Source organism: Triturus cristatus, chromosome 6, assembly GCF_964204655.1.
Source record: "Triturus cristatus chromosome 6, aTriCri1.1, whole genome shotgun sequence".
In the NCBI taxonomy this organism is placed as follows: Eukaryota; Metazoa; Chordata; class Amphibia; order Caudata; family Salamandridae; genus Triturus; species Triturus cristatus.
This window is the reverse complement of record NC_140589.1, coordinates 509,832,559-509,859,538: the sequence shown is the minus strand read 5'-3', so window position 1 is coordinate 509,859,538 and position 26,980 is coordinate 509,832,559. Positions and strand designations below refer to the sequence as shown.

Genomic DNA, 26,980 nt, shown 5'->3' with positions numbered 1-26,980 from the left:
GAAACTAGTTTCCGGTTCCGTTCATTTTCTCAGAGCCGTTTGCAAGCGCCATGAGACTCGGAAGAGTGATGTGTGCGATATAAGTACTTCTGACTTGACTTGACTTGGCCCAGTTCATACTTCAATATGCAAGACGCCTTTCTCCCAGGTGTTCATTAGGAAGCGAATTACTAACAGTACAAAACAGTAAACCAGTTTAATATGTGCCGATTTGCAAACAATATTTTTACAATAATCATAATCACTATTTGAGGAATCATTATCAAATACTTTTATTTGAGCTCTCACCTGACTCTGTGCCCGGATCCTAAATCTGGTGCAAGGCAGCTGATGAACTGCCTTTAGACTGTGAGAGTGAAAAGCTCCTCTCGGCTGTCCCCTGCTATTCAGAGAAGACACAGTCTGGTGAAACGTTGTCCAGGAGATGGTGCAGCAGCAGGTGGGCTTTGCTGAGTGCTTAACCTTATGATTCCAAGTAAGTGGTGGCACCATGGGCTAACATATATCCTGCTTGTCTGCACCTGCGCACAGAGCTCCACTTTAGTACAAATTTATCCATGAGGGTAAAGAAGCACTTACGGGATTGTGTTTTTTATGTGGTACGAAGAATGGTGGCCACGGCAATATCGGAGCGAGACCAGGGTGAGTGCAGGGCGTTAGTGCAGTGAATGTTTATTTGAAACTGTGGACATTTTAAGTAAACCTGGCCAATTTGGTCAAACGTTAACATTACGTGTTGCCTTTCAGAATGCTATTTAGTATAAACATGATGATTGTATCTCTTTCGAACTAAATGGTAGAACAGTACTTCTGTATTTTACCTTCTTTTGTGTAATGTACCCGAATGGCACACATAACTCGAAGAGGAGTAGAGGGAGATGCTCCTAAAATTGTTCATATGCCCCAGACTGACCAACCGGGTAAGCAGAGTTTGCAGAGTGCTCATCTCGTTGATACAGTGGACTCCGACTTCCTTGACATTTTTTTTTCAGTAGGGCACGTGCTTTAACGATCACTACTATGCCAGAGATATTAGTTTAGGAGTCCGCCTGCCATGTGGTAGAGGGGGAGTGGGGGCAAAAGGATACACACACCCATCTAACCAGGACTCTTTCAAATAGCGAGAGACGTATTTTTTAATCTGCAGCAGTGTGCACAGCCCTGTATGTTCTGGCCTGAACACCATGTTTAAAAATAAAGCGCTGTGCCGCGCTAATGTAGGAATATTGCGGTGCATCCCACTGTCTGGATTCCCCATATTTTCGCGGATCAAACCAATGCAGCAACAAAGGTTTAATGTAAAACAAAACCATTCCATAAAGCTCCCACCATGTGGTTTCACCAACGGAAACCCAAAAGAAAAAAATAAGAGCGAAAAAACGTAACACAATAACAAAGGACCAATAATACTTGTAACCGGGCCAGTCACCAGGGAGAGGAGCCACCCACAGAAAGGACGGACAATTGTAATGATTGACCAATTAAACAAAATTAATTTATACAAGCACACAAAGGAACAAATGGGGAGCAAGAGGCGTGATGAATCCCAGAGAGGCGATATTACATGCCTCGCAGAGCAGCGCATGCGAGCTGCACTAGGCTCGAAATAAAAATGGTAAAAAAAATATATTCTCAATAGTGAAATAATTGGGGCTAGAGAAGGGGTAGCTGGTCAGTGCAACTGCCACCTCTGCACTACAGGCTCTACCCCCAACGTCGTATGCCTACTATATTGTGTTTCTCCTCCGTCAGACTCGCAACTGAGAACTACAAAAGGAACTTTTTTCGCCCACTACAGATCTTCCATTTCATAAATCTGATCAGTCTTGAAGAAATAAAATACCTCAATGGTGTTCACTCAATAGTCCTGTCTAGTTACTTTTCTGTGCATTGAAAATCCGTCATCACCATATTAACAGCCAACTTGTTTCGCGGTGATAGACGGCTTCTTCTCGGCTGCAATACAATATACAATACATCACCAATTCTTGTATGCTAAAGCATTCTAATATAAATTGTAAATACGTATTTCTATATTGTATTAACCACCCAACACACCTGTAAATATCAAGTGTAAAAAATTCATTATTTATAATAAATTTTCAAAACGAAAGGTATCATTGCCCCACAAGTAATTGTAAACCATAGCACAATTGAAGGGATATAGTTGGAAGACTGTTTCTGAAAGTACTAAGGGCCTTATTACGAGTATGGTGGCCATAGGACCGCTGTAGTGGTACGGCCATTGCCACCACTGCGGGTCCACCTGCTGTATTTAGAGTGTGGCGGTCGGACCGCCACAGGACTACCGCATCCACTGGGATCCAGGATCCCACGGTGGTAGCGCAGCAGAAAGGGGCAGGAATATGCTGGCAGTGCCACTGCATCACCGCCGAGCAACTTCCGAATTTCTTTTCCACCGCCTGTTTTATGGGGGTGAGCCCGCCATGAAACAGGTGCCGGAGATGCAACTAAGGGCTGCTTCTGGGCCTGGGGCTACTTGTGGGCCGGTGGGCACGTGGAATTCAGCATGGCAATCTGTCCAAACGGCCCCTCCTAGCATAAGGATTTGCTGATCACGCACTACACTTGGGCGATGGCCAGATAGGCACTGCGATGATTACAGGTCACTTCGCAGCAGCCCCTCCTGGCATACGGGGTTGCTGAATCCTCGCTGCACACTGGCGACAACCTGATTGGCCCGCAACAATTACAGCCAAATTTATGGGGGCCCTCCTTGAAAAGTGAATCCATTCGACAAGATTGTCCACTCGACCTCGCTCCCTAAATGCTTTCCTCTTCCCCACAGGGTGCACTGGTCTTGGCAAGCAGGCATGAGTTGGTGCGCCAGAGCAGGTGGTCCTGGATTCCCTGGGTAATGACCCCTCACCCAGCTGGGAGAACAGCATGCCTTGGCCCCCAGTTCTGATCACAGGCAGAAGTCTTGCAGAGCTTTTCCTCCTCAAACAGCCTGACAAGCCGCTTGATAGTTACCGATTTTTTTGGGTCTCAAGCTCCCCTTCTTACTGTCCCTTTCCAAACACCAAATGTGATTTAGAGTCTGAGTCTTTAAAGTTTATGTTGGGAGTTTGCTTCCTTTTGAAGTGCCCACTCCTCTGCCATCTCTTCCTCCAGAAAGCCGTATGTCACAGCAGAGACTCAAGCGGATACCCCCACAACACAGACCATGGGTGTGACTAGAGTTCTCACCTAGATATTGGCCACAGCCATGTGTGTACCAAAAGGTTAGCCCATGGCCCTACTCTTTGATTCTCTTATCAGCCCATCCCCTTCCTGAGATGTGCCAAGGCCCCTTCCTTTGTTACTTTCTCTGAATCAAACAAGGCCCTTTGACATGTACTGTTGGATCCTGGCTCTCCTTTCTTCAGTGTGTCCACCCAGTTTACAGGAATACAGCAATACACAAATCTGCCCCGGGGTTATTCCTCTATCACTTTCATCATGCAGCCCTCGGTCTCCCAAAATGGAACCCGCAGCCAGCCATGTACAGTACCATCCACAGGCACACATGCCCCCAGCACAGCATATACACAGCAATACAGCATACAAGCACTGCACAACATCAAATACTTCATGTTTTGAGCCCCTCAGACGCACAAATACACCTAGCACATGCTTCTAACATACATGCATTGCATAGTACTGCCTTATCCCTGTATTGTATGACTCACAGGCACACACATACCCAACACATGCACACCACACGTGTACTACTCACCAAACCGATGTAGGCCAAGGGTGAGTTAAGCACACAGCAGTGGAACTTTGAATGAGTGAACCTGTAGGCCTCACTCCAATGACAAAGGTAAAAAGGACCTGTTCACTCCTACTGATCACTACACGGTATGCTGCTACCACTGAGCTTGTGCTGCTGAACTCCGGGTGAAGGCAGTAGCCTTCCACCACCATGAGGGTAGCACTTTGGGCGCCCCTCCTTCCTTATCCAGCAAGATCGCAATCAATGAGACAGGCCTATGCCATGGCGCACATGCATGATCCGTGTTTGCCCAGGACAATAAAAGTTAGCATTAGGTTCGGAGCAGTTCCGATACTTACAAATTAGCCATGCAATTGACGGCGCCCTGCCCGCTGAGGCCCCGCTTCCAGCCTCCTCACCTTTGGAGGACAGATTGTTGCTTGACCCTATGGACCGCAGGGCGACTTCCCTCACGTATAAGAAACTAATCAATAATCGATAGGACCCGATGCGGAAACTGCGGGCCAGATGGGAGTCAGATGTGGGCGAGCTGTCTGACGAGGGGTGGAGAGATGCGCTGGCCTCCCCTCGGGAGGTGGCAATATCAATGCGCCTCCGCCTGGTCCAACTCAAAGTCCTACACCGGGTTTATTTTGATGCGGTCCTATTGTGCAGTTTGGGTCAGCGCCCAGATGAGCGTTGTATCCGGCAGTGCTCTCAGGTAGGCACGTTCACGCATATTCTATGGGCGTGCCCCCCATACAAAACTATTGGACAGAAGTCACCCGCCAGATGGCACGGGCCACCGCAAAGTCGGTGGTCCCCTCCCCTCAGTTATGTCTCCTGAATGTGTGGGAGGACACGGACCTTACCCCAGTAGAACAGGAATGGGCGGCGCTGGGTTGGGCCCTGGCTAAAAGAAATATTGCCCAGAAATGGGGGGTGGCCACTTTGCCGTCCTTGAGCGCCTGGGCCAAAGATATGGATCTAGCAATGGTGGCTGAGAAGACAGTCTATAAAGGGCGTGGGTGCCCCAAAAAATGGGACCACAAATGGGGACGGTGGAACAGGTATAGGGGAGACATTTGTATATCCCCCACAGTTGAACTCCGGCGGGAGAGACAGGCGTTACTGGACACATTGGGCCCCGGGAATATGTCCGGATCTCTGGTAGACCCCTAATCAGCTGCTATGAGCTTTGGATTGAGTTTGTCGCTGAATGAATTTACCCTTGTTATGCTGATGATCGCTCATGATGCCCTTAAATGTACTCTGTAAAATTGCATATTGCCTAATGATCACGATTGCTGTAACTGCTGCAGATTTTAATGTTAATAAACAGTTATTTAAAAAAAAAAAAAAAAATGTTAGCATTAGGGATCCAGACATCAGTACAGTTGGGCACTCCGGGCAGGGGTTCATGTCTGTTACCATGCAGAGGACTTTTTCAGTCCAACATGGTGTTATTTTCAATATCATTTTAGAGGCGTGTTAGGTCATGAGTAGTGCACTGGGATGGGTAATTGTTAATCATAACTTAACAACTGCAGTATTGCCATTTGAAAATGGTCTTCATAGTCTCATGTAAACTGTTATTCAGTGAATTTCTGTGATTTTGTATCTTTTATGAGCAACATTAATCTTAACCTTTTCAAAGCTTCTTTTCCGTTAATGTGTGTGTGTGTGTGTGTGTGTGTGTGTGTGTGTGTGTATATCATAACTGTAGTTTGTTGCATACAACTATGACGTACTTGTCACAATTTATAGAGTGAATGATAGACAACATGCTTGTTGTCTTATCGTATGGTCATTTCTTATGAAGTGGTCAAATGAGTAACTCGTGTAGCTGGAGTGCGTCTTTCAAGGGAGGATGGCATTTTTGTATTAAGTACTGCTGTTCTCCCACGCCATCTTACCAGTAAAGTCGCTGCCTCTATAAACAGGAGGAGTATGTGAACAGACTCGAGACTCTCCGTGCTCTGGGGACTTGCTTGGGAGACTCCCTTCCACGAGAGGAAACGGCCCTATGCACATAAAAAGGCTCTTATTCAAGATCATTTGCATCCACAAAAAGAAGCTTCCTCTGCAGAAAGCAGTTTTGGAGGCCTGCCACTGTGTAACCATGACGTTAATCAGTGGGAGACGCCGACTGGCCCTTGCCAGTCCTAGGGTAATATGCTAACACGAGAAAAAAAGCTATGAATTGCAATTAGAACGAGGAATTTAATAAATCTAATAACCTACGGGATTACATTCAAACACGGTCTCTGTTCCTGTAGGCAGGATTTTTGTTCCAGAATTGTATTTGTAATTTGCAGTAAAAAATGTCCATGGTGGTTGTTTCTTTTCATAGTCTTACCCACTTAGTTCCCTAATTTCCAGGTTTTTGTTTCCCCCTAGGAGAAAAAACCCGCAGCCCATAGAAGCACTTCGAAAGCTGTCCGGATTACTTGGTGGATGTGGGTTTTCTGAGAAGCCGAAACTTTGAAGTCCATTATTTTGAACGGAAAGATTAAATTTCAAAGCCTCCATCAAAGCCAAATGGGGTAAAATAATAAAATGCACTTTGTAGCTTTTTTGTTGTTTTAATAAGCAGTCTTAAAGAGGGCCGCATTAAGCAAAAGAATGTGCTCATTGCGAAGGACAGACATGGTCTGGCGTCTTCCGTTTCCTTTCAGGCACCGGAGTGCTGAAGGGTAACGTTATGTGCCAACCTGCTTCAAAGCATACATGCATGCTGAAGGGCTGGCAGCGGGAAACTACTCGCCATGTTAGAATAGCTTGCAGTAAATCGTAAAGAGGGGTCGTCCTTGACTAGTACCACGTTAGAAATATTTGGAAATGGGTTTTGGCGTAGTGTAAAGCAGTATTTACAGATTGTTCATAGTGAAGTTTGTGTCCGGCTATGAAAAAAGCACATTATTAAGTTGCCCGTATTCCCTTGCAGCCTAAATGTAAGTTACAACTTTCAAGACAAATTCATTTTACAAATTAATTTAGACTATTTCGCCGCTTACTAACTGAATGGAGCAAACGGTATTTGCACCAGGGTAAAATGGGAAAAACCGCCTTTAATTTAAAAAAAAAAAAAGTGAGAATGCAGTTTTGCCATCTTTCAAACATAAAACATAGTAGTAGCGCACAGGAGGCAAAATCAGGTTGCTCTTTTTGTAAAGGTTATTCGTGTTATGATTGCTTTGTTTTTCATGATTAAATAGATTGATATGTTTTCAGGTTTTTTTTCTGATGCAGAAATTCTTCAAAATTGCTCCATTCAGTATGACTACCAGTAACATTGAGGCAAATGTATTTGCTCTGTGTTTCTACACTTGTGCAGATCATGATGTTTGGAAATACGGCGCCTGGGGATGTATTTTAAAACTGCCCAGACAAGCAACAGGCATCTGATTATTGTTTGAAGCTCCCTGGGTATTTTGGTTTTACAGACGCAGCGGCAGGCCTTTGTTTGGCACCATCTGAAATTCCCAATGTGCAGCACATTGTTAGTGTTCGCAGATGTAAAGTAGTTATTCACATGGCATGAAGATATATTGAAATGAAATGATTAAACACATTGTTCCGTGCACCATATTTTAGACACAGTTGGGTGAGTGGATATGCGGTTACAAAGCGGGTATGGATGGCAACATGGAGTCTCCAGAGTAAGAGCCTGGGTGTACCTGTAGAGACACTGACCTTAGGGCAGGTGCTGATTAGTCCATGTCACCCTGCACCCCAGCTTCCAAGGGGGTCCTTGAGGTCCGGGTCAGACTTGGACAGAAAATAAAATAGGCCCAGGCACCAAATTAAAAGTGGCCCCCTCATTGATGAATCTGAAAGCAAAAAAAAAAACAAGCATTTGCAATGCAATAGAGCTCGCGTTACAAGAGTTTGCTATTGTCATTTACAATGGCATTAGCTCAAACTCTTGTAAATGCGAGACCTATTTCACTTCAAAGAAGTGGCCGCCATTTTCTGGGACTGCTTGAAAGTGAAAGCGCGCATGGCGAGGAAAGCACTTCATGCCTACTGTAGGAGCAACTCATTAAAGAAAATATTGCTTACAGACTAAATAAGACATACCGTGTCGCAACACCAGTAAAAGATCCAGTTGCCATGGGAGGTTACATATACAGACAAAGCGGTACCAAGAAGGGACTTACACACCTAATGACTTGGAAGGCAGCGTTCACGAAGGACAATGACACAAGCCAATTATAAATATGGGCGGAGAGCGGATTGAGCTTCATAGCCATACTCCACTACTGCTTGCCTCGCAGCAGCGCAAGCACTGCTCAAGGCTCGACCTAAAAATCCATGTAGGTTAATGCCTAGCTTCCTCCCATCTGTGCTACTGCCAGTGTTCCACTGAAAGTTCAAGTTTAGGCAGCTGGAAAAATAAACAAAATGATAGCAGCTGTGTGGAGGGAAATCACTTTTTTGCGGAAGCACACAACCTCCGCCCAATCAAAATATGTACTCCTGGGTCTCAACATTTGGGCGGAACCAAAACCCCATTCCTGATTATTCTCACATCATTGTCTTGTAACAGCTGTGCTGTCAAGTTAGACCATAAAAAGATGAGATTGGACAGTTCCCCTTCCCACAGAAAAGTATTAGAAAATTCTGTTTTGCCCAGTTGCCTTCAAGGCCAACAACAAACCCCACACTGCCCCAATTTAAATAGCTGTGTGAATGGCCTGTGCAACACAAAATTGTTTATAAAGTGCTCTGACTAAAATCCCCAAAACAAGGCACACGAATCTGACAACTGAGCACCTCATCAGCACCTCAAGCCCACCGCTACAGTTTCTTCCAATTGACCAATCAGTCAGTCCTAGATATCCAGGAGTTTAACATACAACTCCCCTCTCCTTCCTTCCTCCAATGGGTGAGACATACCAGACTACAGAACACTACTCTTCAAGCAAACCTTTGGAAGGTGGCAATTTTCTTAGCTCGGCTTTGCCAGCACCTTTAGGGTCCATTTCAAGGTTATGCTAATGCAGCACTTCAAAGCTGAATCTTTGAGGAAACTTAGGCTGTACAACCGTGTTAAAAACAGACTGGTACTAACTAAACACCAAAAATTGGTTTATCAAAGAAGGAATGCGTACACAGCCGTCCACTAACAGGGGGAATGTTGCTTTATTTTACGGCCTTAATAAAAAAGTGATGTTAAGGCCATAAAATAAAGCAACATTCCCCCTGTTGGTGGATGGCTGTGCTAAAAACTTCGGCAAGACGCAAAAAGAAGATATACTAACAGCAGACTTGCACATTTAATTGAAAATTAGACTTTCTGCACAAATATGGCTTATGTCTGAGGCTTTGTACTTGCGCCTGATCTAGAGCAGTGAAAAAACAAAAAAGCATTGAAAATGAAAAAATTTTAAACGAGGGTTTAGTGCTGTTTTCTCTTTGTTCAGTAAGACACGGGGAGCACCTATTGTGTGGCCATTAACACAAAGTAAAATAAGATTATGAATTAGAAAATGGCATTGGGAGCCTTGAATTGTCAGTTGCTGTTTCTGTTTGTGGTGTAGGTGGGCGTGTTTATGTGAGGTATGTGCCTATATGTTTATGTGTACCCTTTTGGGTTTGTGCATTTATGCTATCTGTACGAGATGGGTGTTTAGAAATGTGAGATTTTGTTCTGTTTGTGGTATATGAATTGAAGTATGTGGTGTGCATCTCAGTCAGTAGGGTGTATGAATGTCTATCAGTGGTATCAATTATGTATATCTGTAGGTGTGTGAGCATGGATGCATGACTGTGGTATGCTTGCACCATGGAAGGCTCCACTACTATCAGCAATCTGTCTAGATCTCTTCATATATGCAAATAGACTCGATTTTGGATAAGCCAAAAATGGCTTTAATTTAGCTGTTGCCTGTCTTAAATTGAATCTGTTTCAATAGAAGTCAATGGGGAAAATACAGTCCCAAAATTTACCGCTTTCCTCCTGTTCTAAAACGTTGGCATGTTTGATCTGTTTTGCAGGGTCCAATGCACTCTTCTTACAACCAGAGTCCTATCTATTCAAGCACTTTAAGCTTCTCTGCTAGAAGTGGGGGTTTGAAATCAAAAAGTAATTTTAAAACCCTCAACTAGAAAACACCTTCCGCCACTGAAATACTGAGCATATCACTAAATGCAAGTCAACTTGTTAAATGCATCCTCCCAAGAGCAATAGCTCAATATCTTTAAATGGAATGTTTACTTTCGAAGGCTAGTTTGTGATATGCCTTCAGAACTCAGGCTAGCAACTAACACCTACAGGAAGCTAAACCATTTAAAAGCAGCAACCTCTGCAGACAATGGTGTATAGGGAGAGAAACGAGACAACAGCAAAACAAGAAATCACTTTTTTTTTTTTTTAAACTCCGTGAAAGAAGGTTGAAATAGTTTTGAGAATGCAATGCCGGAGACCATGCCAAATCTGAATAGAGTGAGGGAGAGGAATGAGAATGAGCAAGGCTGAGCGCAAACTAGCGCGCGCCGCCCTTATGGCGGTCGGACCGGTCCCTCTTAAGGAGGTTTATGGCTCTTCCTCAAAACGTTTTGAAACAATTGCCTCATATACTACACTCTAAAGTAACGAAATTGGATGAATGCAAGATGGAGAGTGAGAACTGACCTAGTTCTGGAAACTATACTTGGTGAAATATGCTTAAGTCAAATCCTCATGTTAGGCACCACAACAGGGCAGGCTTTAGGGAGGCGCTGAGGTCGGAGGGCGGGGACTGGGTACTGTGCTTAGAAATACCTTATGGGTTTAAAAGCACCTGCTGCAGAGTTCCTTGGGTCTCCAGCAGTTTTCAGAAAAACAATATAAATGTCAAGATACCTCCGGCGATTAATGTTCCTGCTGGAGAGAGATGAGGTCTGGCTATCAACGTGTACCATGCAGATCACAGACCTGTATTTTATTTAGATAGCTCGCTAGCTTACTGTTTTTGTCAGAGATCCTTTTATTACTAGCTTCTGCAGACCAAATACTTGTAAAATATACTTCCTACTAGTATGCATAACATGATTCCTACTCCTTGTAATCCGCATTTCCTTTAGAATGATTTACACACACGATTCATTGTCTCTGTATAATGTGTGTGATGTAAAGTGCTTGAACACCCTATACTGGTATGAGAAGCAGTGTAATGAAATGCATGTGAGAGAGAAGCAAAGGAGAGATGAGGGCCACTGTTGGAGGGTGGTAGTGAGGGAATCTGTGGAGAAAGATAATTGGGAGGGTGACAAGAAAGATTATTGCACGGGCGCCCCTAGTGCTAAAGCCGGCCTTGCACCACAGCATGCTGCATGGGGTAAATCTCAACTCACCTGCTCCTTCACGCCTATGGATTAATCCCAAATGTATACATGGCCTATTCTCCCCATCAGGCTCGGGCCCAATGGAGATGGTTGGAAAACGTCCTGGCTCATGGCAATAGAGCATGGCTGTTTTAAATTCGCTACAGTCAGAGCCATTGGAATTACGAGGCAGGAGAGGCCACATTGTGAAAAGCCATTCCGTGTTATCATATGCCCTTGATGAATCGCCCCATTTTTGTACGTCAAAGCCCAGTGTTATTGTAATTAAGGTTTGGAAAAAAAAAAAAGCATCTGCCCTGGTTATAACTAGAGAGAAAGAAAGTGGGAAAAAGAGAGAAGAATAGAGAGCAAGAGGGAGAAAAACAGAACAGGATAGAGTTAAAGTGAGAGACAAATCAGAAAAGAATGAAAAAAGAGAAGGATAAACGAAAAGGGGAGAGATTCTGCTAATACTTACACCTAAAAAAAGTATGCCTTTACCAAAGAATCTCAAGTGATGTTTTAATACCCATGTAAACAAACTCCATGCTGAATCTCACCATGTGCATGACCCAAATGTGCATCAAAGAAACATAGACCAAACATAAACTAAAAATGGTCAATATAATAATAAATAGTCTTACGGCGCTCGCAAACTTTTACATCATTTACGTTGAAATAGTCAGCATAGCCACGTATACTTAAACACAATGAAGCCAACAGAATTGTTCTCTAGACCCACTGGTCGTTTATAACCCCACTCTCACTCAAATCCTTTAAACACCCCTTGCAGTTTAACAACACGTGACTGTGAAAGCTAATCCTGAATAAACATTAAAGAATACGTGAACAACCACCGCACAACCTACCGTGCTCGCATGCAACTACAGGAAATCTCAACACACGTTTTTGCCTATCTCATATCAATTTTATAAAACAATGTTAAACACTATAACACCATGGAGTGCTGTGTACACGTAAAGTGAAAATATAACTGATGTACAGAAAAACAATGTTGACATTGAAATGTCAACCTTAATATAAGGAAAAATAAATGCCCTGTAGAAAAATATACACTATTTTGATAATGTGAAATGCGGTTCCGAGGCTCGGTGTTCCCAGTAGTCTCCAAGATGGAATTTCTCCCTATTTTGAAAAGTGTGTGATTGGTACAGGGAAGGAGGGAGCAAGCAGAAAGAGCAACGAAGAGGATATGATTTAATGGCTGGAACTGCACTTTGATGCTGTGGAACAGGGTTCGAGACAGCAGTCTGATATCTGGGGGGGTGAACAAAAAAAGTTAAAGGAGAAAATGCGATGCTCTTCTGCTCCTCTGGGCAGCTGTGGTAAAGTAATAAATAAAAATAAGACTGGGTAGCGGTTCCGATTGAAGTCTGCCACCGGTAGAAAGCAAAACTTTAACAAGAGTGGAAGCACGAACACTGCTGGAGGACAATGGATAACTCACATTGTCCCCGGCACCCAAACACCCCTACGACTCCGACTCCCAGGGCACGAAGCATATCAAGGTGTACTGTGGCACCTTCATCTCCTGTGCCACAGTGGCAAAGAGCAGCTGCAGCCCAGGAGCCATGTTGAGGGCAAAGATAAGGCGCAAGTAAGCACCGAATTTACCATTCCCGTAGTTCTAAATGGCCGCACCCTCATACATTACCACTGGCGGCGGCGCTCCGCTGGCTCGGTGAACCTTGACCTGGGCTGCTATGGTAGTAGAAGACTGGCTAGCCTTCCCCTGCCTTTCCTTAACAACCTTACAAATCTGGTATTTCCCACAATTCTGCTACTATGCACTGGCCAGAATAAAGAATATGAAATAAACCCCCGAGATAACCATTTGAAATAAAATGTCACACGATTATACAAATTAGTTATTTAAAAAAATGAATGAGTGGTGATTTAAGAAACACACAAATAATTGTAATATTAACACCTGTAAATCATTATAAATGTAATTATTAAGTAATGCAAAAACAACATAATCCGTCCCCTGGTTGTACCTTTTGCATCTGCACAGGAACCTGAAATGCAAGATGGCCGACATATTTGCACACAGTTTGACGTGAATTGAGCGCAAGACGTGCACTCAGTTAATCTTATCTGTACAGGCTTTTTTTGCTTCCGACATGTCTCGGTTTCTTCACAAACACACCCATTGAGATGTGGATAAAATGACTCTGGCTATTGTATCAAGACTTATTGTATCAAGACGTTTCCTTACTATTAAACACACGGAGGCGATTGGAGGAATGCTGCAATAAACTGCAAACAGCTATGGGAGCCGAAGTGGAACACGCACCCACCAAAACAGGAGCTGAAAACAAAGGAAAAAATAGTCCTCCAAATGACAAATGAAGAACCAAAGGGTAATCATTCAGTACTTGTCCCTGCTGCCTGGGAGGAACTAAAGGGAACAAGCATTTGCAATGCAATAGGTCTTGCATTTACACGAGTTTAAGCAATTGGCATTGTAAATGACAATGCCTTTTATTTATGTTCAAAAAACAAAAATAAAAGGCATTGTCATTTGCAATGTCAATAGCTCAAACTCGCGTAAATGCGAGACCTATTGCATTGCAAATGCTTGTTTTACCAAGTAAACACAATTAATTACATGTGAAGTGGCTAAACGTGCCAACAGAGACCCAATTCACCAAGTTCGCAGTGGTCGTGCCACAAAGGAGTAATGCCAGAGCAGCCGCATTTGGAACTGCGGAAGCAGTTTAAGCCCTGGTACTAACTCTACATTCTATAATTATGACAAATCAGTTAATCGCTCAGTTCCTTAAAAAGGGAATCTGAACATGTGTAATGTAATTGGGTGCTTCTGGGTGGAATACAAAAAAAATCAGAGTGCATTTACAGGAGAGTACCGAAAACGTGCAATAGCCAACATTTATTTACCAACTCGGCACACTCTGTGTGCATGAGATCACATGGAGCTCTGACCAAACATGTCAGAAAGGGACGATGTACTGTTGAAGGGGTTTTAAAAAACCCTTATACGTGTGTGCACCCGGTGTTCTAGTTTTATTGTAAATAAAATGCATTTAGCGGTTTAAAGTAACCGACGGGTTACTAGCAGCCCTTCAATAATGTCAAAAATGTATATATTGGCCTTTCTGACTGTTTTCCTTGGGACAGTGTTGGATTGTACTTACGAAAGCCACTGCCCAACGATCAGCATTGTTTTTGCTGCAATGAGTAGTAATTGTTTGGTTTAGTATGCAGTGGTGTTGCAAGCACATCTTTGTGGATATGGTGCTGTAAAAGCAGAGTGCTATCACATGAGGCATGGTCAGCCGAGGCGGATAACCCTCCAGATGCTGGGGAAATATGTTTTGTATTAGGAGGAGGCGGATTCTCGCAGGGAAGAGCCGGCCAGAGGTGGTTGCTCTGAGCAAGGCAGGGTGGAGGGCAGCACAGCAGACTTCAAGAGAGGGCTCTTTGAGCAGACACTAAGCACCTTGTGTTGTAAAGAGCTGTAATGTCTTGCATAAAATTAGATTTTTAGCGGTCTGCGATGGTTGGAGTAGAACAGGGAAAGCAGCCTCGACCAAGCGACAGCGGGAGTAGGGGGATGGGAGAAGAACCAAGATAAGGGACATGATTTACAGCCATCGGCTGAGCGCATTCGGAAAGCCAAAAAACACAATATTCCTAAAACACGAGCCGAGACAAAAAAAACAAGTAGGTGCGAACGTTAAAGTGAAAGTAATCATTTTGCGGGCGCTTTGATGTTCGCAGTGGCCGCGCGGCTCACTGAGAACATCAAAGCGCCCGCGAAATGTACATGGAGGCTGCCAAATGGTGCGCACGCCCGGCGCACATGCACTGTAGTTGGGGGGCCTGAAAAGCACTTGTTTGCACTTCCAAATCCCCGTTTTCTATAGCTCTCGCCAGAGCAGCGCTAAAGCGCTGGCTCAGGCGAGACCTAAAAAGGAGGGACAAAGAGGCAGGACTGACCACTACCATGCAATCCTTTTTAAAGGACACTGAAACAAACCAATGAAATTGCTTAAGCCCACAGAAGAAGTATACACTAAATTATATACAAGAGGTCTCGAATGCTCGACCTAAAAAGGGGCTCACATTTGCAAATCAAGGTAGTTTTGAATTTGTAAAGACACACGGTATAGGTGTTTTGTAAGGTATGGGCATACATTTGTGCTTGCTTAGGGCAATGTGTGTGATTATATCCGATAAATTTACTGTAAAACCTGGCCCACCAGTCTTTAAAATAGACCCAAAAGCAGCTAAAAAAAACTAGTCCTTACACCGGCCTGTCAGACCAGCCCTTTGGTCACTGCCAGCAGGGCTGGACTGGGAACTGAAACCGGCCCTGGAAAACTGCTTAGCCAGCCCCCGGGGGTTGGGGGGAGGGTGGGGGGACGGTTGATGCAGCTGAGCTGTTTGCTAGGGACGGTTTCAGCTGATTTTGATGCAGGAGGCTGATATTACCGGCCCAGTAACAAAAACGTCCCCCCCAGGGGCTCAAAACCAGTCCCAACCCTGGCGGCCCACTGGGGAAACGCCCGGTGCCCGCTACGCAGTGCTTAATTTGAGCCTGTGGTTTTCGGTGCTCAGCACTGCCACTTAATTGTCAACTCCGGTGCTTGTAACAGCATGTCACAAGGTGGCGCTGTCTTGCCAATTTAGAGATGACCACAACAATAGTTAATCATTAATTGAATATACATTAAAAATTACTATTGTGTGCCGCCGGAGCCATTCTTATAACTTTGGGGGCCTGGAATAGTCTGAATTGTCACACTTGTAGTAGAGTGAAGGTTAGTAGTTGTGTTACCATCATTTGGCAACATGGCAGGGGTCGTGTGTTGTGCTAGCTGCAGTGGCTGCCTGACAAGAGCCCCAGCACATATTTTGTTACGTATTAAGCACTGCCGCTACGGCCAGTCTGGCCCTGACTGCCAGCTTTCCTTGCAGACCAGTCCAACTGTGCTTGAGGTGATCATAAGACTGAGTGCTTTCTGTGACTACCTCCTCCCAGACAATGTTCAGGGTGTATAGGATACAAAGATGTACATGAATAACATCTTGCATTTTCCGTGTTACGTGACAACGTCTATAGCACTGATTATTGATGCCATTGTTCCTTTTGATAATCTGATGCATCCTATGAATGTGCACATAGTGCAAAAAGGGCACCACGCCAAACCTGTAACATGGCCTCGGTCCTTTGGCACACTTACCACTTTTTACTGGAAAGGTGTCGTATTTTTTACTCCGAACACCTTGCATTTTATTTAGCAACTGTAATCGTTTGCGTATTTATGTTTACTGACATAGCTTTAACCCCTTCGGTGCTCATGACGGAACGGTTCCGTCATGAGCCACGGTTGAGCTGTGCTCATGACGGAACCGTTCCGTCATGACCACGCCCGCGCAAGAAACCGTCAGCACAGCGGCGGAATTTGCGCAGCACGGAAGGGGTTAACATATTTAAAAATAAGTTTATACCTCACAAAGAGTAAAGGAAGAGGTGCAGGATCTTATTACATTCCAGACATTGTTCTTAAACGTGCACCCTCCTCTATGCGCCTGAGGGTGTCTACACCATCAGCATTCTAATGAGAGATTTAAATGTAGAGTCCTCCTTTAGAGCTCTGAGCTACACATTGCGGAGCTCTAGGAGCCCATACCTGCGGTCACTTAGTAAAATAAGCTTTCAAATATTCACAGTTCAGTAACCCTAGGACTGACTTTGAATTCTGTAGGTGCCCATCACGACAAATTACTGCTAAAATTTGACAAAAAAGACGTGAAAGAAAATTATATATACTGGGTATGCAAATGCGATAATAGACTAAAGTTATGGAAATGATTTTCAAGGTCCTAGGACCACAGTTCAGAGTATTGAAAATGTTAATTGTTTTTTAAAATATTACCATGCTTTAAAATGGCACAAAAGCAGTTCTTTTGGAGGGCTTTTGTAAGAGTGAGAAAATGATCTTAAGAATTTAGTTATTGCTATTGCGGAATACATTCTTAAAGAACATGAGAGTGCACATATTCTTCTTTGATTGGAGACATTAAGCACCAATAAAGTTTGATCGGAGGGTTATATACCGCCGAGTGTAGCACCTGCATGACAGGAGAATGCACTTTAAGTACAAAAACAAAATCTGTGGACTTAATTGAAATATATACATTGCCTACTGGCAGTTGCCAGTAGGTAGTTATAGTTAGGACCTTGTTTCTATTAAAAAAAGCGGATTTTCTTATGCCAATATCCTTTGGCGCTGTTTGACAAATCTTCACGATTATTTCAAAACTAATGGCTCGCTCCGGTCTTGAAAGTTTTGGGGTGATACCTCAAGTGGGGGCCGAGGAAAAAAGGCGGGGTCCCAAAACACTTTTTCTCCATGTCAATTTCCATTGAAAACTGTTGACGCAGCTACAGCCCAAACTGCTGAACGGAATTACACCAAATATGGCAGAAAGGTAGCTCTTGGTTTAGAGTGCAGTCTTTATGTTAAATGGTGTAAATCTGTTCAGTAGATTTTGAAAAAATAAACATTTTACAGATATCTATATATCGACTCGAACCCTCCCGATCTTGAGCCTTGCAACCTGGTTGGCTGCCAACAGTTCCAATCAGGAAGTGTTGGCAGCCATCTTGGGACTCGGTTGAACTGAGTCACAAGAAAAAAGGTGGAGAAATGTGAAAAGGGGGCAGGGTAAAAACACTCTGACCCCCTAGGACTGCTCAGGGGGGTCCCACAAAAATAATCGGGGATTTGTTTAGGGTCCGAGAATCTTGACAAAACTTTTTATTCTTGAACAAATGCATGGGGGAGCTCATGCCCCTCCCACGCTGCCCACGGGGGACCGCCACCTCCCTGGGGCCTTAGTTATGGGCAGGAGGCCTTGCGCCCCCCCAAACACCGGGGAGCGCCACCTTCACGGGGCTATAGGGATTAAATGTGGGTGAGCCACACGCCCCCCACAGCTCCGGGGCCTGTCAAATCCCTGGGGATACCTTAAAAAAAAAAAAAACATGCAGGAGTCCGGTGCGGACCTCCAGCCCCAGGGACCACTACCTCCCCGGGGCTTTAAACATGATGGGAGACAGGCCATGCGGCCCCACTCCAGGAGCCCTCCATGGCCCTGGGGACTGCCACCTCCCCAGGACCAGCTCCAGCAATGTCCCGGGGTGCACACCCCCGGGATATTGCAGTTTGCTATGGCATGGCGGGAGCACTGCGTTTGCAGAGTGGTGGGCAAAGGGCCTTAGCCTGCTATGAGAATTTAGAAATCCTGCTGTGTGGGAATTATTGGAGGTAATAGGAGGGGTAGTTCGCCCCCAAGGATGATCTTGGGAGACAACTACTCCTCCTGTTACCTCCAGTAAGTCCCACATACTGGGATTTCTAAGAGGTCTTCGGAGGCCATGCCCTCCTTCCTCCACCTCCTGGCACACTACTGGTTGGGGGATGAAGTCCACTTTACTCCTGAAGGACTTTGGGGGGCCAGGAAGCCCTCCTGGTACCTCCTGTAAGTCCTACGCAGCTGAATTCAGGAGCGCTGGTTGGAGGCCCAGCTGCCTTTCTCCACCACTGTGCAAGCACCACTACTAGTTAAAGAACCATTTGCATTGTAATAGGTCTTGCACTTGCGAGAGTTAAAGCTGTTGGCGTTGTAAATGTGAACGTTTTTACTAATGTTTTTTAGAGTGGAATGGAGTTAAATTGTGTGTAGTGGAACTATGTGGTATATTGTGCTGTGAAAGTATTTGGATATTAAGTATGTGGTATTCAATGTATAGGAATTATGTAGAGTGGGATTATGTGTAATGGGGTGTAATTATGTGGTATGGTAGTCTGTGTTGTGGAGTGGTAACCTCGGGTTTAGTCGTTCTTGTTTCCATAGAAGCTAAACTATAAACTCAATGAGACAAAAGAAAAAACAGAAGGAACCACTGAGTAGCACTTCTGGACCGAGTCTGAGGAATGAGCAGGGTCATTGGAATTATGCGACTGTTTGGCTGCACCGATTTTTGCATGATTATACGTTTTCCCCATTTGCCAAATAATCCATCTGCTGCATAATCTGCAGATTTGAACTAAAAAAAATCTTGTTTCTATCTCAAACTGCTCAAAAGTTACCAAAAATGCAGTGACAAGTGTTACAGCATGGTGGAAGGCCCCTTGCAAAGCTGGAATGGTCCCCTGTTACTTATTGCTAAATGTGGGTGTTAAATTGGTATTAATAGTGCACAAACCACTCTTGCTTCTTTCTGCTCCTCTCTTGTCTTTTTCTGCATTTCTCTTGCTTCTTTCTGCACCTCTTGCTTCTTTCTGCACCTCTTTCTTCTGCACCTTTAGCCTCTTTCTGCACCTCTGTTGCTTCTTTCTGCACATCTCTTGCTTCTTTCTGCACCCCTCTACCCTCTTTCTGCACCCCTCTTGCCTCTTTCTGCACCCCTCTTGCCTCTTTCTGCACCCCTCTTGCCTCTTTCTGTACCCCTCTTGCCTCTTTCTGTACCCCTCTTGCCTCTTTCTGTACCCCTTTTGCCTCTTTCTGTACCCGTCCTGCCTCTTTCTGTACCCGTCCTGCCTCTTTCTGTACCCGTCCTGCCTCTTTCTGCACCTCTCCTGCCTCTTTCTGTGCTTCTCCTATCTCTTTCTGCACCTCTGTTGCTTCTTTCTGGACTTCTCTTGCCTCTTTCTGCACCCCTCTTGCGTCTTTCTGCACCTCTGTTGTCTCTTGCTTCTTTCTGCACTTCTCTTGCTTCTTTCTGTATCCATCTTGCCTCTTTCTGCAACTCTTGCCTCTTTCTGCAACTCTTGCCTCTTTCTGCAACTCTTGCCTCTTTCTGCAACTCTTGCCTCTTTCTGCAACTCTTGCCTCTTTCCGCAACTCTCTTGCCTCTTTCCGCAACTCTCCTGCTTCTTTCTAAACCCCTCTTGTCCCTTTCTGCACCTCTCCTGCCTCTTTCTGCACCCCTCTTGCCTGTTTCTGCACCTCCGTTTCTTTTTTCTGCACTTCTCTTGCTTCTTTGTGTACCCTTATTGCCTCTTTCTGCACCCCACTTGCTTCTTTCTGTACCCTTCTTGCCTCTTTCTGTACCCTTCTTGCCTCTTTCTGCACCCCACTTGCCTGTTTCCGCAACTCTTGCCTGTTTCTGCAAATCTTGCCTATTTCCGCAACTCTCTTGCCTCTTTCCGCAACTCTCTTGCCTCTTTCCGCAACTCTCTTGCCTCTTTCCGCAACTCTCTTGCCTCTTTCCGCAACTCTCTTGCCTCTTTCCGCAACTCTCTTGCCTCTTTCCGCAACTCTCTTGCCTCTTTCCGCAACTCTCTTGCCTCTTTCCGCAACTCTCTTGCCTCTTTCCGCAACTCTCTTGCCTCTTTCCCGCAACTCTCTTGCCTCTTTCCCGCAACTCTCTTGCCTCTTTCCCGCAACTCTCTTGCCTCTTTCCCGCAACTCTCTTGCCTCTTTCCGCAACTCTCTTGCCTCTTTCCGCAACCCTCCTGCTTCTTTCTGCTCCCCTCTTGTCCCTTTCTTCACTTCTGTTCCCTCTTTCTGCACTTCTCTTGCCTCTTTCTGCACCTCTCTTGCCTCTTTCTGCATACCTCTTGCCTCTTTCTGTACCTCTTGCTTCTTTCTCTTTCTATACCTCTCTTGCCTCTTACTGCACCCCCTTGTCCCTTTCTAGACTTCTGTTCCTTCATTCTGCACCTCACTTGCTTCTTTCTGCACCTCTCTTGCTTCTTTCTGCACCTCTCTTGCCTCTTGCCTCTTTATGCACTTCTCTTGCCTCTTTATGCACTTCTCTTGCCTCTTTATGCACTTCTCTTGCCTCTTTATGCACTTCTCTTGCCTCTTTATGCACTTCTCTTGCTTCTTTCTGCACCTCTTGCGTCTTTCTGCACCTCTCTTGCTTCTTTCTGCTCCCTTTTGTCTTTCTGCACCCCTTTTGTCTTTCTGCACTTCTCTTGCTTCTTTCTGCTCCCTTTTGTCTTTCTGCACTTCTCTTGCTTCTTTCTGCACTTCTCTTGCTTCTATCTGCTCCCCGTTTGTCTTTCTGCACCTTGCTTGCTTTTTTCTGCACTTCTCTTGCTTCTTTCTGTACTGCACCTCTCTTGCCTCTTTCTGCACCCTTTTGTCTTTCTGCACCCTTTTGTCTTTCTGCACCCTTTTTGTCTTTCTGCACCTCGCTTGCTTCTTTCTGGACCCCTTTTGTCTTTCTGCACCTCTGTAGCTTCTTTCCGCACTTCTCATGCCTCTTTCTGCACCCCTCTTCCCTCTTTCTAGTCCTCTGTTGCCTGTTTCTGCACCCCTCTTACCGCACCTCTGTTGCTTCTTTCTGTACTTCTCTTGCCTCTTTCTGCACGTCACTTTCCTCTTTCTGCACTTCTCTTGTTTCTTTCTTCTGCATGCCTCTCTTGCCGCTTTCTGCACCTCAGTTCCTTCATTCTGCACTTCTTTTGCTTCTTTCTGCACCCCTTTTGTCTTTCGGCACCTCGCTTGCTTCTTTCTGCACTTCTCTTGCTTCTTTCTGCACCCCTTTTCTCTTTCTGCACCCCTTTTGTCTTTCTGCTCCCCTTTTGTCTTTCTGCAACTCTTGCCTCTTTCTGCAACTCTTGCCTCTTTCTGCAACTCTTGCCTCTTTCTGCAACTCTTGCCTCTTTCTGCAACTCTTGCCTCTTTCTGCAACTCTTGCCTCTTTCTGCAACTCTTGCCTCTTTCTGCAACTCTTGCCTCTTTCGTCATTTCCGGTGCTTCTTTCTGTACCCTCTTGCTTCTTGCTGCACCTCTGTTGCTTCTTTCTGTACCCTCTTGCTTCTTGCTGCACCTCTGTTGCTTCTTGCTGCACCTCTGTTGCTTCTTGCTGCACCTCTGTTGCTTCTTGCTGCACCTCTTGCTTTTTTCTTCTGCACTTCTGTTGCCTCTTTCTGCACTTCTCGTGCTTCTTTCTGCACCCCTTTTGTCATTCTGCACTTTTGTTGCTTCTTTCTACACCCCTCTTGCTGCTTTTTGCACCCCTCTTTCTGCACCCCTCTTACCTCTTTCTGCACCCCTCTTACCTCTTTCTGCACCTTACTTGCCTCTTTCTGCATACTTGTTCCCTCTTTTTGCAACTCTTGCCTCTTTCTGAAACTCTTGTCTTTCTGCACATTGCTTTCTTCTTTCTGCACCTCTGTTGCTTCTTTCTGTACCTCTTGCTTCTTTCAGCACTTATCTTGCTTCTTTCTGTATCCCTTTTGTCTTTCTGCACCCCTTTTGTCTTTCTGCACCCCTTGCTTCTTTCTGCAACTCTTGCCTCTTTCTGCAACTCTTGCCTCTTTTTGCATTTCTGTTGCTTCTTTCTGTACTTCTCTTTCCTCTGTTTGCACTTCTGTTGCTTCTTTCTGCACCCTCTTGCCTCTTTCTGCACCTCTCGCTTCTTTCTGTACCCCTGTTGTCTTTCTGCACCTCTGTTGCTTCTTGCTGCACCTCTTGCTTCTTTCTTCTGCACCTCTTGCCTCTTTCTGCACCTCAGTTCCGTCATTGTGCACCTCAGTTCCTTCATTGTGCACTTTCCCCTTTCTGCACTTCTCTTGCTTCTTTCTGCACTTCTCTTGCTTCTTTCTGCTCCCCTTTTTGTCTTTCTGCACCTTGCGTGCTTTTATCTGCACTTCTCTTGCTTTTATCTGCACTTCTCTTGCTTTTTTCTGTACTTCTCTTGCTTTTTTCTGTACTTCTCTTGCCTCTTTCTGCACCTCACTTGCCTCTTTCTGCATACCTATCCTCTCTTTCTGCAACTCTCTTGCCTCTTTCTGCAACTCTCTTGCCTCTTTCTGCAACTCTCTTGCCTCTTTCTGCAACTCTCTTGCCTCTTTCTGCAACTCTCTTGCCTCTTTCTGCAACTCTCTTGCCTCTTTCTGCACCTCACTTGCTTCTTTCTGCACCCCTTTTGACTTTCTGCACCCCTTTTGACTTTCTGTACCTCTCTTGCCTCTTTCTGCACCCCTTTCTTCTTTCTTCTGCACCTCGCTTGCCTCTTTCTGCACCTCACTCGCTTCTTTTTGCACCCCTTTTGTCATGCTCCTTTGTTGCTTTTTCTGCATCCCTCTTCCCTCTATCTGCACCTCTGTTGCCTGTTTCTGCACCCCTCTTACCTCTTTCTGCAGCTCTGTTGCTTCTTTCTGTACTTCTCTTGCCTCTTTCTGCACCTCACTTGCCTCTTTCTGCATACCTGTCCCCTTTTTTGCAACTCTCTTGCCTCTTTCTGCAACTCTTGCCTCTTTCTGCACCTCACTTGCTTCTTTCTGCACCCCTTTTGACTTTCTGCAGCCCTTTTGTCTTTCTGCACCTCAGTTGCTTCTTTCTGTACCTCTGTTGCTTCTTTCTGCACCTCACTTGCCTCTTTATGTACCTCTCTTGCCTCTTTATGTACCTCTCTTGCCTCTTTATGCACCTTGCTTGCCTCTTTCTGCACCTCGCTTGCTTATTTCTGTGCCCCTTTTGTCATTCGGCACCTCTGTTGCCTGTTTCTGCACCCCTCTTACCTCTTTCTGCACCTCTGTTGCTTCTTTCTGTACTTCCCTTGCCTCTTTCGGCACCTCTCTTGCCTCTTTCTGCATAGCTGTTCCCTCTTTTTGCACCTCTCTTGCCTTTTTCTGCAACTCTTGCCTCTTTCCTCATTTCTGTTGCCTCTTTCTGCACTTCTGTTGCTTCTTCCTGCTCCTCTTTCTGCACCTCTTTCCGCACCTCTCTTGCATCTTTCTCCTAGTTCCCGTGCAGCTTCTGGAGTGGGGTAGAGCAGTGCGTGACTAGGGATTGGTAGATCCTGGAAATCTTTTTGGTCTCTAGATCCCCCATAAAGACCTTCGCCTCCAACGGACTGAATTCGGGGAGAGATTCCAACCCCTCCAAACTAGGGGACAGTGCATGACGAAACTGGAGGTACCTGTAGAATTGTGATTGAGGCATACAAAATTCCCTCTGTAGGTCCCAGAAAGATTTGAGTGTCGTGCCTTTTACCACATCACCCAGAGTCGAGATACCTATATCGTCCCATCCCCGGAACCCCTGTAAGGCCGCTAGCTCAGGCAGGCGCTCATTATCCAGAGGGGAGTCTCACTAGTCAGGGTATTCCACCAACCCATGCGGCGTAATGCCTGCTTCCATATTGCGAATTCCACCCGTGTGGCCGACGGCATTCCGCTCTGCAGCTGCGCCGAGTACAAGATGGTATGGAGTGTGTTGGACCCCATGAGTCGTCGCTCTAATGCATTGACTGGGTCTCCCCTGTCCCCGTAACACCATTCATTGAGGACAAGCAGGTGTGAAGCCTGGTAATATGAGAGGATATCGGAGGACGCAACAAGCAGGTGTGAAGCCTGGTAATATGAGAGGATATCGGAGGACGCAAGTTCTCCACAATAAGTGGATAAAAAACATGTTCGCAGAGCCACACGGACGCTGCCCCCCTCCCACATAAACTGTCCAAGCACAGAGTTCACCAGTCGGAACCATCCAGCTGGGATCGGGTACGGGTGATTCTGCAGCTGGTAGAGCAGCCGAGGAAGCGCTACCATCTTAAAAATTGCTGATCTGCCGTACAGTGTCAAGGGCATACGCGCCCAAGACTTGGGGTCTGCTCGAACTCGCTCCCATACCGGGGCCAGGTTCCGCTCCCAGGAGATGGCTGGCACGTCTGTGAGGAATACCCCCAAATATTTCAGACCCCCAACTGCTAGCTGGATCGTATTCGCCCTATCGCCCACTCTCGGTCGGTCACCCAGAACCCACAGTGTAGATTTGCGGGGGTTCATATAGAGTCCCGAAGTCTCACCAAAGATCTGCATAATCCGTAAGAGGCGCCGCCCCGTCCTGTCCAAGTCTGTGAGAAAAAACATAACCTCGTCCGTATAAAGCGCAATCCTGTCGGACAGACCCGGAGCCCACTCGAGTCCCCGGATCTGCGCGTCGATACGCACCCATGCTTCCAACGGCTCCATGGCCTGGGCAAATAAGTATGGAGATAGAGGACATCCTTGCCGAGTGCCCCTCTGGATCGAGAATGTGGAAGAGACCGCACCAGGCACCCGTACCGCAGCCGTAAGATCTGTATAGAGGAGCATGAGATAGGAAAGGAAGCGCGGGCCAAGGTTAAGCCTGCGAAGTAGTGCAAAGAGATATACCCAACTAAGGGAATCAAATGCCTTGTCCATGTCAGCTAATAGGAGTGCCGCTAATTCCCCCGTCTGTCGAGCCGCCGCCACTGCAATATTTGCCTGTCTTATATTGTGCCTAGTCGCCCTCTGGGGCATGAAATCCACCTGGTCGGGATGTATGAGAGTTGAGATATGAGGCAAAAGGCGATTGGCCAACGCCTTGGCCAGGATTTTAGCCTCCACATTCAGGAGGGAGATGGGGCTTGTTCCGGTGGCCGGCCGGGCTTAAGGAACACCACCACCTCTGCATGCCGCCAGTCTGGGGGAAGCAGGCCCTGTTCCCGAGCCTCCTCAACCACCGCCCGGTAGTGGGAGGCCAACTGCGTATTGTAGTGCCTGAAGAACTCACTCGGGAACCCGTTGGGTCCAGGAACCTTCCCGGAATTGAGTTCACCCAAGGCCGTGCTCAGCTCCTCTTCAGTCAGGGGCAGCTGATGAGGTCATGCACCTCATCAGACACCGCTTTGGGCGGTAGGTCAGCTAGGAATTTATCTACAGTGTAGGCTGGCAGACACTCCCGGGGGGCATATAAATCAGCGTAGTATGTAGCGAAGCTCGCTGCTATAGCAGCGGGGTCAACAATTTGGATCCCCGCCACGTCCCGAAGACCTGGAAGGGCCTGAGAATGGAAAGTGCTCTGACTCAGCCGATGGAGCATCTTGCCAGAATTGTCCCCCATTGATATACCCTGCTACGTGTCGCCAACCAGACTTGGCGGGCCTCCTCCATCATGAGGGCGGCGCAGGACTGTTGGGCCAGAAGTAATTGTCTCACATGTCGTTCATCTCCCCCCTCCCGCGCCCGGCGCTCAAGTGCCTCTATTTCGGCCTCCGCCCGAATCAATTCCTCTTTACGCTTCCTACGAGTCGCCACACACCAGGTTATGTCCACAGCTCGCAGGGTAGGCTTCAGGGCCTCCCATAGAGTCGCAGCGCCAGGCACTGACCCCTCATTTAAGGTTAGGTGTTGGTCGATGGCCTCTCTCTTACGTGCATCATATTCTTCATTTTGTAGATGCCACACCGAGAGGCGTCATCTGAAGGGTTGTTGCCCCCTACCTATATAAAGCTCAAGAGACACTGGGGAGTGATCTGAGAGGCCTCGGGCAGGATCTCAGCCGCCGCCACCCTACTAATCATCACTCGGGGAATAAAGAAGTAATCGAGCCTGGAGAAGGATTTATAAACCGCCGAAGTGTACGTGAACTCTCGTCTATCCCCATGGACACCCCTCCACACATCCACCCAGTCTAGACCTGTCACTAGCGAGTATAATTTCGTGGGATGACCACTCCCTGAGCCACCTCCAGCTCCACTCCTGTCCCTGGCTAGTTCCATAACATCATCCTCCCCAATCTTGCCTCGGATGAACAGGTACTGTCCCTGGGTGTCGGTCCACTGCTGCGCTTGTACATAGGGGACCCTGCGATGAACCAGGATCGCCACTCCCCTGGAGCCCTTCACGAACCCTGCATGAAAAACTTGCTGAAATCCCCATAAGATGAGTCTCCTGCAGCATAAGGATGTTGGCCCTGGCCCTCTTCGCCTGATGCAGTATGGCCCCACGTTTAATTTTGTCTAAGGCCCGCACACATTCCAACTGATAATGCGAAGGACACCGGGGGTCTCCTAATCTCTAGTTAGAACGCTAGCCATAGGGAAGGGAAGTGTCATGCAGTACTGTGGGTAGACCGTGGTGACGCGCGCGTATAGAATGGCGGACCACATGCGGAAGTGTGACTCGG

General features: G+C 46.2%; 1 long non-coding RNA gene across 2 annotated transcripts in view; it reads left to right on the top strand.

Annotated features, from left to right (window-relative positions):
- The window catches only part of LOC146817347 (uncharacterized), a 261,970-nt gene that overhangs the window by 121,698 nt on the left and 113,292 nt on the right, over positions 1-26,980 (top strand). For both annotated transcript variants that reach the window (XR_014962976.1, XR_014962975.1), the window contains one exon: positions 6,119-6,264. This is a non-coding gene — a long non-coding RNA (uncharacterized LOC146817347). The remainder of the gene's footprint in view (positions 1-6,118; positions 6,265-26,980) is intronic.